The 15,311-nt window shown below is 38.2% G+C and overlaps 1 pseudogene; it reads right to left on the reverse strand.

The window, feature by feature from the left end:
- LOC147732702 (G2/M phase-specific E3 ubiquitin-protein ligase-like) overlaps positions 1 to 15,015 on the reverse strand; it is a 105,208-nt pseudogene extending 90,193 nt beyond the window's left edge.
- Between the last annotated feature and the right edge of the window lie 296 nt (positions 15,016 to 15,311).

Raw genomic sequence — 15,311 nt, forward strand, 5'->3', positions numbered from 1 at the left:
ATAGACCATATATAGTTAGGAATTAGCATTTACAAAACCTTGAAAATTCACTGAAAAAACTATAGGTTATAGACCATATATAGTTAGGAATTAGCATTTACAAAACCTTGAAAATTCACTGAAAAAACCATAGGTTATAGACCATATATAGTTAGGAATTCGCATTTACAAAACCTTATTTTACTCACACAAAACCATTGAAATTCCATATATAGTTAGTTGCACTAACTATATATCGCGCACCCGCAATCCACTGCTGATGATGTCACATATTACATCATTCATGACATGGTCAGTGACATCACTGATGACATCACTGATGACATCTCAAATGACATCACTGATGACAACATCCAGTGACTGTATGTTTCTGTAAAGTTAAAATATGTCTTACATATTGAAGAATGAGTGGATGTATAAGTGTCTGGATGAAGGATTTAGTAGGTGCATGACTGACTGTATGAGTGAGTGATTAAATGTGTCTCACTGAGTGCATGGGTTAGTGACTAAACTGTCTTAATTTGTGCATCATTATGTCTGTTGTTCTGTAAACTGTTGCATGTGTTGATAAGTAGCTATATGAGTAACTATATGGGTTATTGATTGGTTGCCCAAGTATTTGTATGGGAGACTGAGTGTGTGTGTGGGTGGCTGGGAGGTGTATGACTCTGTGCATAGATGTGTGAGCAGTTGATTCACTAGATGTATGGTTTCAAAAGTGCATGTGGAAACAGCTGTATGGGCGGTTGACTGTGTGCATGAGTGTATTGGTGAGTGAATGGATATCTCAGTGCTACATGTCAAAGTAAGTACATATGTAAAACACAGTACATGTGAGAGTTGACATATATAAATAACTGTGCATAAGAGCCAGTGAATGTGTGAGTGGCTGTATGGATCATTGTGAACTTGTATCAGGGATTGTATAAGAGAGTAAATATGTGTTAGTATATGTTTGAATAAGTAAAGTTTGTATAACTGTATAGTTGAGGAAATGGAGGTGTGATTGATTCTTTGCATGACTGACTAGGTGTGTGAGTAACTCCATGGATGAGTGACAGTCTGTGAGTGTCTGTTTACACTGATTGTATCTAAGGTTATATTAGAGTCTGAAGAGGTTCATCGTATTATCACATGAATGATATCATCAGTGATGTGATCAGTAATGTCAAATGAGATGTCATCAGTGATGTCATTTGAGATGTCATCAGTGATGTCATCAGTGATGTCACTGACCATGTCATGAATGATGTAATATGTGACATCATCAGCAGTGGATTGCGGGTGCGCGATATATAGTTAGTGCAACTAACTATATATGGAATTTCAATGGTTTTGTGTGAGTAAAATAAGGTTTTGTAAATGCGAATTCCTAACTATATATGGTCTATAACCTATGGTTTTTTCAGTGAATATATATATATATATATATATATATATATATATATATATATATATTCACTGAAAAAACCATAGGTTTCACACCAGTTATAGTTAGGAATTAGCATTTAAAAAACCTATTAAATTCACTGAAAAAACCATAGGTTTCACACCAGTTATAGTTAGCTGGAAATTTTACTGATATAAAACCATTGAAATTCCCACGTTATAGTTAGTTGGACTCACTATTACTTGCACGTGTAATGCACTGATGACACCATCCAGTGAAGGTGTGTCTTTCAGATAAATAAATATGTTTTATATATGTATGTTAAGGTCGATGGAAGAATATTTGTTTAAATTATTGTCTTAATGGATGTTTTTTTAAAAAAAATAATTGGATATCTGCCTTATTAAGTGTATCTTAGTGAATACATATATTAGCGAGTGAAAGTAGGTCAGTCTCTCTGTCATCAGTGATGTCATGAGTGATGTCACTGACCATGTCATGAGTGATGTAATATGTGATATCATCAGCAGTGCATTACACGTGCAAGTTATAGTGAGTCCAACTAACTATAACGTGGGAATTTCAATGGTTTTATATCAGTAAAATTTCCAGCTAACTATAACTGGTGTGAAACCTATGGTTTTTTCAGTGAATTTAATAGGTTTTTTAAATGCTAATTCCTAACTATAACTGGTGTGAAACCTATGGTTTTTTCAGTGAATTTCATAGGTTTTTTAAATGCTAATTCCTTTGTATATCGAGTTTCTAACCTTTATTTTTTTTTTTAATTTGCTGTTTTTTTTAAAGTATTCATTTTTTTTATATAATTTTTTTCTTTTGCGCTCTGGGTGCGCGCTCCGGGAAGCTTTCAGCTAAGCTCTCCAGTAAGCTTTTCCGTGAGCTCATCTGAAAGCGCACCCAGAGCGCAACTGTCGTTCGTGAAAAAAAATATGAATGAAAAGTTAATAATAATGCAAAACATTTCGTACCATACAAATAAAATTAGTTTTTTTTAATAAGGAAAATGATTATGCATTTCTGTAAAAGTTTGATGACGTCACTTCGGCGCGCAACGTAAGTGCCCTCGGAAGCGCCTACGTTCGCGGCGCGTAAACGCACGCAAAAGCGCCTACGATCGCGCCACGTTTGCGCCCCGGAAGCGCCTACGATCGCGCTGCGTAAACGCACCGGAAGTGCTCCGGAGCGCGCAGCGTAAACGCGTCGGGTCATGTGACCCTAAAATAACACTTTTCATTGGTTGCTAACAGTTTTTTTTTACAATGAATGAAATCCCCACCCATTTCCTTCACTTCTTCTTTCACTTTTGTGACTGAAAGACCTGCTTTTTTGCTCTTGCATATTTCTTGGATAATCATGGCTGCCAGACCATCCAGCAGTGAAGATGAGCCTGAATTCATTGATGAAGAGCCTCCTCAGCCGAAGGTCAAAGAGCATTTCATCTGGAAATTTTTTAAGTTTCCAGCAGACCAGAAAAAGGTGAATGCACCAAAAGTGGATTGCAGGATCTGCAAACAGGTCCTGTCACGGGGTAACCCCCAAAAAAAGTACTCTTTTGGCAACTTTACCATGATTCGCCATGTGGAGAGGAGGCACCCCCAGAATTTTGCCCGGGAAAGTGTCAGGGCTCTGGCACAAGAGGTTCCCAGAGATGGGGCCTCTACATCAACCGGAGGAGCAACTTCTTCTGGGAGAGAGCAATCGCAGGAGCAGGTGGCAAACATACAACCTGCATTTAACCATGGGGTCGTCAAATGCAGATACTGCAATCAACTCCTCACCTATGGGGAGCAAAGTGTCCTGCTCATGGTTCGAGCATTGGAGAACCATCGCTGCCCTTCCCACCCCTAATTTTTTTGTTTTCTTTTTGATCCTGTTGAGCAGTTTCCATTCCCTGTTTTTGTTCCTGTTCAGTTAAAAGAAGAAAACCAAAAGTTCTTTTCAGAACTACCTCCAATTCTCATCAAAGAGCTATATTCTTAAAAAAATGAAGAGTAAGTGAAATATAGTACATTGATAATTGAAAGGAGAATGAGTAAGAAAGAACAGAAAGGTATGAGAGGTGAAAGGAAGTGAAGTAGGAGGAATGAAAGAAGGTGAGTGTTAGAAAAGAAAGTTATGACACAGTGAATAAACTGGAGGCCTCATTTCTGAAAAGTGACGCATCGCTACGTGAAAACAGCAATGCGTCACTTTTGTGGACGCACTCCTTATGACATTCCAGATATGTCATATTTAATATATGACTAATCAATTCGCAAGGAGTTACAGATATGTCAGTATTTCTGACGTATCTGTAAACACAAAAGTAACGCATTGCTGGAGTGCGTCACAAAAGTGACGCAACTCCAGTAATGTGTCCTTTCACATGGAAAAAGCACCATGTGAAAGGTTTGCTGTGAAGCAGGCGCAAGATTTTGACGCAACAGCATCCTAAAAGTGACGCACTGCGTCATTATTACCAAGCTTTTTGCAGGGGAACACCCCCTCTGCATGCATTATACCTGACGCTATTTTTAAAAAGTGACGCATCTAGGTACATGGGTCACTTTTTAAAACTCTGCGCCACATTATATCTGCATCAGGTATAATGTATGCAGAGGGGGCAATCCCTCGCAAAAAGCTTGGTAATAACAACGTACTGAAATCTATGAGATTTCTCTGCGTCACTTTTAGGATGCTGTTGCGTCAAAATCTTGCGCCTGCCTCGCGTCACTTTCATGTTTACAGATATGTCAGAAATACTGACGTATCTGTAACTCCTTGCAACATGATTCGTCATACATTAAATATGACACATCTGGAATGTCATAAGGAGTGCGCACAGAAAAGTGACGCATCACACCAGCAGTGTAATAAAATGTGCCTCGTTGCACTATATTTAAAGGACGCAACAGCATCCTAAAAGTGACGCAGTGAAATCTCAAACATTTCACTACGTCGCTATTACAAAGCTTTTTGCGGGGGAACACCCCCTCTGCATGCATTATACCTCACGCAGATATAATGTGGCGCTTGATTTTAAAAAGTGACCCATCTACCTAGATACGTCACTTTTTAAATATAACGCAACGAGGCACATTTTTTTACACCACTGGTGCGATGCGTCACTTTTCTGTGCGCACTCCTTATGACATTCCAAGTAACGCATTGCTGGAGTGCGTCACAAAAGTGACGCAACTCCAGTAATGTGTCCTTTCACATGGAAAAAGCACCATGTGAAAGGTCTTGCGTCAGTCTAACACCTGCTGTAAAGCAGGCGCAAGATTTTGACGCAACAGCATCCTAAAAGTGACGCAGTGAAATCTCAAAGATTTCACTGCGTCGCTATTACAAAGCTTTTTGCGGAAGAACACCCCCTCTGCATGCATTATACCTGACGCTATTTTTAAAAAGTGACGCATCTAGGTACATGGGTCACTTTTTAAAACTCTGCGCCACATTATATCTGCGTCAGGTATAATGTATGCAGAGGGGGCATTCCCCCGCAAAAAGCTTGGTAATAACGACGTACTGAAATCTATGAGATTTCTCTGCGTCACTTTTAGGATGCTGTTGCGTCAAAATCTTGCGCCTGCCTCGCGTCACTTTTATGTTTACAGATATGTCAGAAATACTGATGTATCTGTAACTCCTTGCAACATGATTCGTCATACATTAAATATGACACATCTGGAATGTCATAAGGAGTGCGCACAGAAAAGTGACGCATCGCACCAGCAGTGTAAAAAAATGTGCCTCGTTGCACTATATTTAAAAAGTGACGCATCTAGATAGATGCGTCACTTTTTAAATATTGCGTAACAATGCGCATTTTTTTACACCGCTGGTGCGTCACAAAAATTGACGCACAGGAGGCGCAAAACTGGCAGCGCAAGGCCTTCATAAATATGGTCCTGGATTTTCTCCGTGCTTCGCCGGTGCGCGTACCATGCGCTTCCCCCGCGCAAAACGAAAAAAAAAATAAAAAATTTAATGCCCCGCAGGACCCTATTTTAGCCCCTACATCAAACCTAGGGGGTCAGAGGGGGTCTACTCTTCCCCCTTATGGTCATTTGCCCCTTTTTTTTTCAAACCCCTTGTGTCTCGATTTTACCGAGACACAAGATGGCGGCCGCTCCAGACTGTTTAGAATGTTTACAGACACCCAAGAGCCAATCAGCTTCCTGCGCGCAAGTCGCGTGTCGCGCCTGGAGCGCACCCCGGTGCGCGCACCGGAGAGCGCCTATAGATATATATATTTTTTTGAACCTAAATTACTCAAAATCCACTGCAGCACATATCTTGAGACATAGCAAAGGCACATCGGGCTACCAGTCCCTTCAATTTTGCCAAGTTTGCTGGAAATCCATTCAGCCGTTCGGGCTAAAAGTGAAATCGACCGCCCTATGGAAATTTACATGGGGAAAATGTGTTTTGGGACCCCCCTTTTATCTCGGCCCCCGCTTGACGTATCCCCCCCAAACTTTCAAGGAAGGACCGGAGCTCGACGAGGCCATTTTCAGGAAATTTTCAGGCAGATTCGTCAACCGGTGCCAAAGTTATTCCAAATAGAATTTTGAGATTTAACATTGAAAAAAATCCTAACTATAACTACCTACTGGCGACCGCCAGTAGGTAATATATATATATATATATATATATATATATATATATATATATATATATATATATATATATATATATATATATATATATATATATATATATATATATATCCACTTCCAAGTGAGATTTTTCAACGTGGGTGGTTAAGAATGGTCACGACTGCTCCCGTTGAGAAACCTTCCATTCACGTGGAGGAGCCTGCCACTCGAGTAGAACATCTACTCGAGCGGCAGAAAGAAGCAGTGCCTTCTTTTACTGTGCAAGGTGCTGTTTGCACTGATTTTCCAGCTCAGGATAAACACCTGGTGGTAAAAGGCAGCACAAACCGCATGACCTTAAGCACTCTGCTGCTTGCAGAACATTATGTACCACTGCAGAGTTTTTTTGGTAACACGTAGTCGAACTCTGCAACCCTGCCAAGGCCTAGTGCTCAGTTGTTTTCTGGTATGCACTTGGTCTACTTTGAACACAATAACTAGAAATGTCAAGTTCAGGCTTACTTATTTCTATAAGATCATTTGTTGAAACTGTAAATATATGGAAGACTTTTTTGAAAAAGCATAGATATTAGAGACCAAACCCCACTTAGGAGGATTTACAAAGAAACTGATCAATAGAGCATAAATAAGGGTTTGACACTCACAAGAAAAATAGCTGCTGAGAGATCAGCAGGAACATATAGAGAGAAACATTTTTAGGTCGAGCCTGTAGCAGAGTGCATGCGCTGCTCTGGCGAGAATTTAGTAAGGGGCTTTAAAATGCTCACCACACGCTTGTGCATGTGTGGCATATTGTTTGCGGTTACCCGCATGGGCGCCATATGTATTGAATTATCGTGCCCAGACACGGGCACGATAATTCAAAACATATGGCCTGGTGCTCGAGCACACGGGTCACGGGCTTGTTCGTGATGCTTCCTGCCTCTGAAGAAAGCAGATGTGTTCAGCGACTTTCACATGTCACCCACAGCATGCAGCACATCAGTGCCAGAATTTCAAGGCAGGTTTTAGCACAGGCACTCTGCAGTGTCTTTTACCTTGAGCTGCTTCTTGTATGACACGGCGTGAATTTCTTCTGATGGTTATCATTAATAATTATGTGTTTTCTATTAATGCTACAAAATAACTTTTAAGAACCGATGTTTTATGCCATACCACAAACTGCAATGGTAACTAGACAAAATATCGAGTTTTTAATTTCGACTAGACATAATATTGGGTCAAAAATATAGAATAGACATAATATCGGCTAGACATGATATAGACTCCAAAAATTTCGACTAGAAAAAATTTATATTTACTAGAATAGAAAAAATATTGATTCAAAAATATAGAATGGACATAATATCGACTAGACAGAATATGGACAACAAAAGTATCGAACTTAAGGTAAGTAAATATTAATATTTAATTTTTGTGTAATATAATTCTGTGGCGGGTTTTGGGTTTATAGGGGAATAGGGTATGAAGTAATTTAATTATAATTAATTAAATATGTTATTTTATTTATTGGTATTTATTTAGAATTAATTGTTAAATTATTAATTGGTAATTAATTAAAATATAATTGCTAATTAATTTTAATTGATTAATTGATAAATATTTTGTTTTTAGTCATTTATTTTTTGTAGCGGGTTGTGGGTTTATAGGGAAATAGGGTGGGAAGTAATTTAATTATAATAAATTAAATATGTTATTTTATTTATAGGTATTTATTTAGAATTAATTGTTACACTATTATTAATTGGTAATGAATTAAAATATAATTGCTAATTAATTTTAATTGATTAATTAATAAATATTTAATTTTTAGTAATTTATTTTTTGTAGCAGGTTGTGGGTTTATAGGGGAATAGGGTGGGAAGTAATTCAATTATAATTAAGTAAATATGTTATTTTATTTATTGGTATTTATTTACAATTAATTTGTAAATTATTATTAATTGGTAATTAATTAAAATATAATTGCTAAATAATTTTAATTGATTAATTGAAAAATATTTTGTTTTTAGTCATTTATTTTTTTGTAGCGGGTTGTGGGTTTATAGGGGAATAGGGTGGGAAGTCATTTAATTATAATGAATTAAATATGTTATTTTAGTTATTGGTATTTATTTATTATTATATATTAATTAAAAATTTCCAATTAATTAAAATATAATTGGCAATTAATTTTAATTGATTAATTGATAAAAATGTTAATGTGGTTAATTTTTTTTCTGTAGCGGGTTGTGGGTTTATAGGGGAATAGGGTGGGAAGTCATTTTATTATAATTAATTAAATATGTAATTTTATTTGTTGGTATTTATTTAGACTTAATTGATAATTAATAATTGATTGGCAATTAATTAAAAAATAATTGGTAATTAAATGTAATTGAATAATTGATAAATATGTTAATTTTAGTAATTTATTTTCTGCAGGTGGTTGTGGGTTTATAGGGGAATAGGGTGGAAAGTAATTTTATTATAATTAATTAAATATGTTATTTTAATTATTGGTATTTATTCAGAATTAATTGTAAATTAATTTTTAATTTGTAATTAATTAAAATATATTTTGTACTTTACTGTAATTGATTAATTGATAATTATGTTACTTTTATTAAATTAATTTCTGTAGTGGTTTGTGTGTTTGAATAAAAAATGTATTGAGTTATTTTTTCAAAATACTTTTAAATTGTTAAATATTTTATTATTAATAGGTAAATAATTAGTATTAGTAGGTAATTTTTATTATTAAATCATTTTTATTTGTATTTTAAATTGATTATTTAATATATTTAACAAAATTGTAAAATATTTTAGTTAATTTGTAATTGGTGTTACTATTTATAATATTTATATTTAAATAAGAAGTATTTACTTGCACTACTATTGCACTCACTGTAGTTGGAATAGTAATTTTACCCCTACGCTATCCAACGCTTTCCCTACTGTTGCACTTGCTGGAGTTGGAATAGTAATTTTTACCCCTACACTATCCAACGCTTTCCCTACTGTTGCACTCACTGGAGTGGGAATAGTAATTTATACCCCTAGGCTATCCAACGCTTTCCCTACTGTTGCACTCACTGGAGTTGGAATAGTAATTTAAACCCTTACACTATCCAACGCTTTCCCTACTGTTGCACTCACTGGAGTGGGAATAGTAATTTTTACCTCTACACTATCCAACGCTTTCCCTACTGTTGCGCTCACTGGAGTTGGAATAGTAATTTTTAGCCCTACACTATCCAATGCTTTCCCTACTGTTGCACTCGCTGGAGTGGTAATAGTAATTTTTACCCCTACGCTATCCAAAGCTTTCCCTACTGTTGCACTCTCTGGAGTGGTAATAGTAATTTTTACCCCTACGCTATCCAACGCTTTTACTACTGTTGCACTCACTGGAGTGGGAATAGTAATTTAAACCCCTACACTATCCAACGCTTTCCCTACAGTTACACTCACTGGAGTGGGAATAGTAATTTTTACCCCTACACTATCCAACGCTTTCCCTACTGTTGCACTCACTGGAGTTGGAATAGTAATTTTTACCCTTACGCTATCCAACGCTTTCCCTACTGTTGCACTCGCTGGAGTGGTAATAGTAATTTTTACCCCTACGCTATCCAACGCTTTCCCTACTGTTGCACTCTCTGGAGTGGTAATAGTAATTATTACCCCTACGCTATCCAACGCTTTCCCTACTGTTGCACTCTATGGAGTGGTAATAGTAATTTTTACCCCTACGCTATCCAATGTTTTCCCTACTGTTGCACTCGCTGGTGTGGGAATAGTAAATTTTACCCCTACGCTATCCAACGCTTTCCCCACTGTTGCACTCTCTGGAGTGGTAATAGTCATTTTTACCCCTACGCTATCCAATGTTATCCCTACTGTTGCACTCTCTGGAGTTGGAATAGTAATTTTTATCCCTACGCTATCCAACGCTTACCCTACTGTTACACTCACTGGAGTTGGAATAGTAATTTTACCCCTACGCTATCCAAAGCTTTCCCTACTGTTGAACTCTCTGGAGTGGTAATAGTAATTTTTACCCCTACGCTATCCAACGCTTTTACTACTGTTGCACTCACTGGAGTGGGAATAGTAATTTAAACCCCTACACTATCCAACGCTTTCCCTACAGTTACACTCACTGGAGTGGGAATAGTAATTTTTACCCCTACACTATCCAACGCTTTCCCTACTGTTGCACTCACTGGAGTTGGAATAGTAATTTTTACCCTTACGCTATCCAACGCTTTCCCTACTGTTGCACTCGCTGGAGTGGTAATAGTAATGTTTACCCCTACGCTATCCAACGCTTTCCCTACTGTTGCACTCTCTGGAGTGGTAATAGTAATTATTACCCCTACGCTATCCAACGCTTTCCCTACTGTTGCACTCTATGGAGTGGTAATAGTAATTTTTACCCCTACGCTATCTAATGTTTTCCCTACTGTTGCACTCGCTGGTGTGGGAATAGTCATTTTTACCCCTACGCTATCCAACGCTTTCCCTACTGTTGCACTCACTGGAGTGGGAATAGTAATTTTTACCCCTACGCTATCCAACGCTTTTACTACTGTTGCACTCACTGGAGTGGGAATAGTAATTTAAACCCCTACACTATCCAATGCTTTCCCTACAGTTACACTCACTGGAGTGGGAATAGTAATTTTTACCCCTACACTATCCAACGCTTTCCCTACTGTTGCACTCACTGGAGTTGGAATAGTAATTTTTACCCTTACGCTATCCAACGCTTTCCCTACTGTTGCACTCGCTGGAGTGGTAATAGTAATTTTTACCCCTACGCTATCCAACGCTTTCCCTACTGTTGCACTCTCTGGAGTGGTAATAGTAATTATTACCCCTACGCTATCCAACGCTTTCCCTACTGTTGCACTCTATGGAGTGGTAATAGTAATTTTTACCCCTACGCTATCCAATGTTTTCCCTACTGTTGCACTCTCTGGAGTTGGAATAGTAATTTTTATCCCTACGCTATCCAACGCTTACCCTACTGTTACACTCACTGGAGTTGGAATAGTAATTTAAACCCCTACGCTATCCAATGCTTTCCCTATTGTTGCACTCACTGGAGTTGGAATAGTAATTTTTACCCCTACACTATCCAACGCATTCCCTACTGTTGCACTCACTGGAGTGGGAATAGTAATTTTTACCCCTACACTATCCAACGCTGTCCCTACTGTTACACTCACTGGAGTTGGAATAGTAATATAAACCCCTACACTATCCAACGCTTTCCCTACTGTTGCACTCACTGGAGTGGGAATAATAATTTTTACCCCTACACTATCCAACGCTTTCCCTACTGTTGCACTCACTGGAGTTGGAATAGTAATTTTTACCCCTACGCTGTCCAAAGCTTTCCCCACTGTTGCACTCGCTGGAGTGGTAATAGAAATTTTTACCCCTACACTATCCAACGCTTTCCCTACTGTTGCACTCTCTGGAGTGGTAATAGTAATTTTTACCCCTACGCTATTCAACGCTTTCCCTACTGTTGCACTCACTGGAGTGGGAATAGTAATTTAAACCCCTACACTATCCAACGCATTCCCTACTGTTGCACTCACTGGAGTGGGAATAGTAATTTTTACCCCTACACTATCCAATGCTTTCCCTACTGTATATTTTAGTTAATTTATAATTGGTGTTACTATTTATATTATTTATATTTAAATAAGAAGTATTTACTTGCACTACTATTGCACTCACTGGAGTTGGAATAGTAATTTTTACCGCTACGCTATCCAACGCTTTCCCTACTGTTGCACTCGCTGGAGTGGTAATAGTAATTTTTATCCCTACGCTATCCAACGCTTTCCCTACCGTTGCACTCTCTGGAGTGGTAATAGTAATTATTACCCCTATGCTATCCAATGCTTTCCCTACTGTTGCACTCTCTGGAGTGGTAATAGTAATTTTTACCCCTACGCTATCCAATGTTTTCCCTACTGTTGCACTCGCTGGTGTGGGAATAGTAATTTTTACCCCTACGCTATCCAACGCTTTCCCTACTGTTGCACTCTCTGGAGTACTAATAGTAATTTTTACCCCTACGCTATCCAATGTTTTTTCTACTGTTGCACTCTCTGGAGTTGGAATAGTAATTTTTATCCCTACGCTATCCAAAGCTTACCCTACTGTTACACTCACTGGAGTTGGAATAGTAATTTTTACCCCTACGCTATCCAACGCTTTCCCTACTGTTGCACTCTCTGGAGTGGTAATAGTAATTTTTACCCCTACGCTATCCAACGCTTTCCCTACTGTTGCACTCTATGGAGTGGTAATAGTAATTTTTACCCCTACGCTATCCAATGTTTTCCCTACTGTTGCACTCGCTGGTGTGGGAATAGTAATTTTTACCCCTACGCTATCCAACGCTTTCCCCACTGTTGCACTCTCTGGAGTGGTAATAGTCATTTTTACCCCTACGCTATCCAATGTTTTCCCTACTGTTGCACTCTATGGAGTTGGAATAGTAATTTTTATCCCTACGCTATCCAACGCTTACCCTACTGTTACACTCACTGGAGTTGGAATAGTAATTTTACCCCTACGCTATCCAAAGCTTTCCCTACTGTTGAACTCTCTGGAGTGGTAATAGTAAATTTTACCCCTACGCTATCCAACGCTTTTACTACTGTTGCACTCACTGGAGTGGGAATAGTAATTTAAACCCCTACACTATCCAACGCTTTCCCTACAGTTACACTCACTGGAGTGGGAATAGTAATTTTTACCCCTACACTATCCAACGCTTTCCCTACTGTTGCACTCACTGGAGTTGGAATAGTAATTTTTACCCTTACGCTATCCAACGCTTTCCCTACTGTTGCACTCGCTGGAGTGGTAATAGTAATTTTTACCCCTACGCTATCCAACGCTTTCCCTACTGTTGCACTCTCTGGAGTGGTAATAGTAATTATTACCCCTACGCTATCCAACGCTTTCCCTACTGTTGCACTCTATGGAGTGGTAATAGTAATTTTTACCCCTACGCTATCTAATGTTTTCCCTACTGTTGCACTCGCTGGTGTGGGAATAGTAATTTTTACCCCTACGCTATCCAACGCTTTCCCTACTGTTGCACTCACTGGAGTGGGAATAGTAATTTTTACCCCACCGCTATCCAACGCTTTTACTACTGTTGCACTCACTGGAGTGGGAATAGTAATTTAAACCCCTACACTATCCAACGCTTTCCCTACAGTTACACTCACTGGAGTGGGAATAGTAATTTTTACCCCTACACTATCTAACGCTTTCCCTACTGTTGCACTCACTGGAGTTGGAATAGTAATTTTTACCCTTACGCTATCCAACGCTTTCCCTACTGTTGCACTCGCTGGAGTGGTAATAGTAATTTTTACCCCTACGCTATCCAACGCTTTCCCTACTGTTGCACTCTCTGGAGTGGTAATAGTAATTATTACCCCTACGCTATCCAACGCTTTCCCTACTGTTGCACTCTATGGAGTGGTAATAGTAATTTTTACCCCTACGCTATCCAATGTTTTCCCTACTGTTGCACTCTCTGGAGTTGGAATAGTAATTTTTATCCCTACGCTATCCAACGCTTACCCTACTGTTACACTCACTGGAGTTGGAATAGTAATTTAAACCCCTACGCCATCCAACGCTCTCCCTACTGTTGCACTCACTGGAGTGGGAATAGTAATTTTTACCCCTACGCTATCCAACGTTTTCCCTACTGTTGCACTCTCTGATGTGGGAATAGTAATTTTTACCCCTACGCTATCCAACGCTTTCCCTACAGTTGCCGTCTCTAGAGTGGGAATAGTAATTTTTACCCCTACGCTATCCAACACATTCCCTACTGTTGCACTCGCTGGTGTGGGAATAGTACATTTTTACCCCTAGGCTATCCAATGCTTTCCCTACTGTTGCACTCACAGGAGTCGTTACAGTAAATGTAACCTTTTCGCTATCCTACGATAAAAATATTGTATATGTTTTGTAAATAATATGTATAGATATATATATATATAGATATATAGATATATATATATATAAGTGTGTATTTAAAATATACATCTTTTTTTGGTTACAATAATTATTTCTCAATTTTATTTAAGTATTTTAAATATGTTTAAATTAATTTAATTTAATATTATATTACTTTTAATTTACTTTTAAGACATTTAAAAAAATCGATATTTTGACAGACTATATTTTTTACACTCGATATTTTGGGGTTGATATTATTGTACTTACCTGTTTGAAGATAGGAAGTTGATATTTTTGCAGTCGATATTTTTGATTTGATATTTTGTCCTCTCGATATTTTGACTGTCGATGTTGTGTCATTGATCCAACTGCAATACACTAAAGATCTGTAAGTAATAGAATCTCAGTGTTTTCCGGCTGGAGCATGTTTTCAGTTAACTTCTGGAACATTGTTTCGGGAGGATGGGGTGAACAAGAGACTGAGCATAATTGAGAGCTGGGGTTTCTGCACGCAGGCATTGTAGGCGGCTATTCCCCTCAGTGACCTCATACAATTTGCTTGTCCTCATAGAGCACAGTGTATGTGATTTCCCACTAATTTTTGATAGTGACACTTGATACTTGTCGACCACAGCACACATATCGCGTTGAGAAAAAACCTTCCAGTTTTGACTTTACTGTAGCAGTGAAGTCACTCCTCGGATTATGAGCTTCACTGCTGATCCCAGCTGCTGAGATAACATGCTGTTGTTTTTTAGGGAATTTTCTATTGCAGTGTCTTTTAACCTAATTTGCTTACCTGATAATAAATGACTAACCCCGTTTTCACACTCTGTGGATTTTTTTCAGTTGGTAGTTTTTTAAAGCCTTTAAAAGCTCTGTTCTGTAATTGCAGTAATTTGACATTAATTCTGAAGAACCACTTACTTTTGGCACTTCATTGATAAAATTACTATGAGTTGGTTGGTTAGTGACTTTTGCACAATTGATTGTGGTGTCTTCCATCTCGACAACAATTCGTAGAACTAAGAAATATTGACTTGCGAGTCTGGTGTTGCACAGAAGCTTTTCTTGAGGGAATATTATCTCAGCACCCTCTCACCTCCCATTCTTTCATAAGGCAATGTCATTCCTGCTTCTACGCGTCAAATGGCATGCATTGTGATATAGACTGATGCTATTTTTTAGGTTGGATGTAGCTGCCCTCTGCTAAGGGTTGTGATTTGGAGTGCTGCATTCATTGCGTGTGTGCTGAGTTACTAAAGTCACATTGAGGAGTTGAACCCTCAGGGACGTCTTAT

The sequence above is a fragment of the Lissotriton vulgaris genome, chromosome 2_1 (genome assembly GCF_964263255.1).
Source record: "Lissotriton vulgaris chromosome 2_1, aLisVul1.2, whole genome shotgun sequence".
Taxonomy (NCBI): Eukaryota; Metazoa; Chordata; class Amphibia; order Caudata; family Salamandridae; genus Lissotriton; species Lissotriton vulgaris.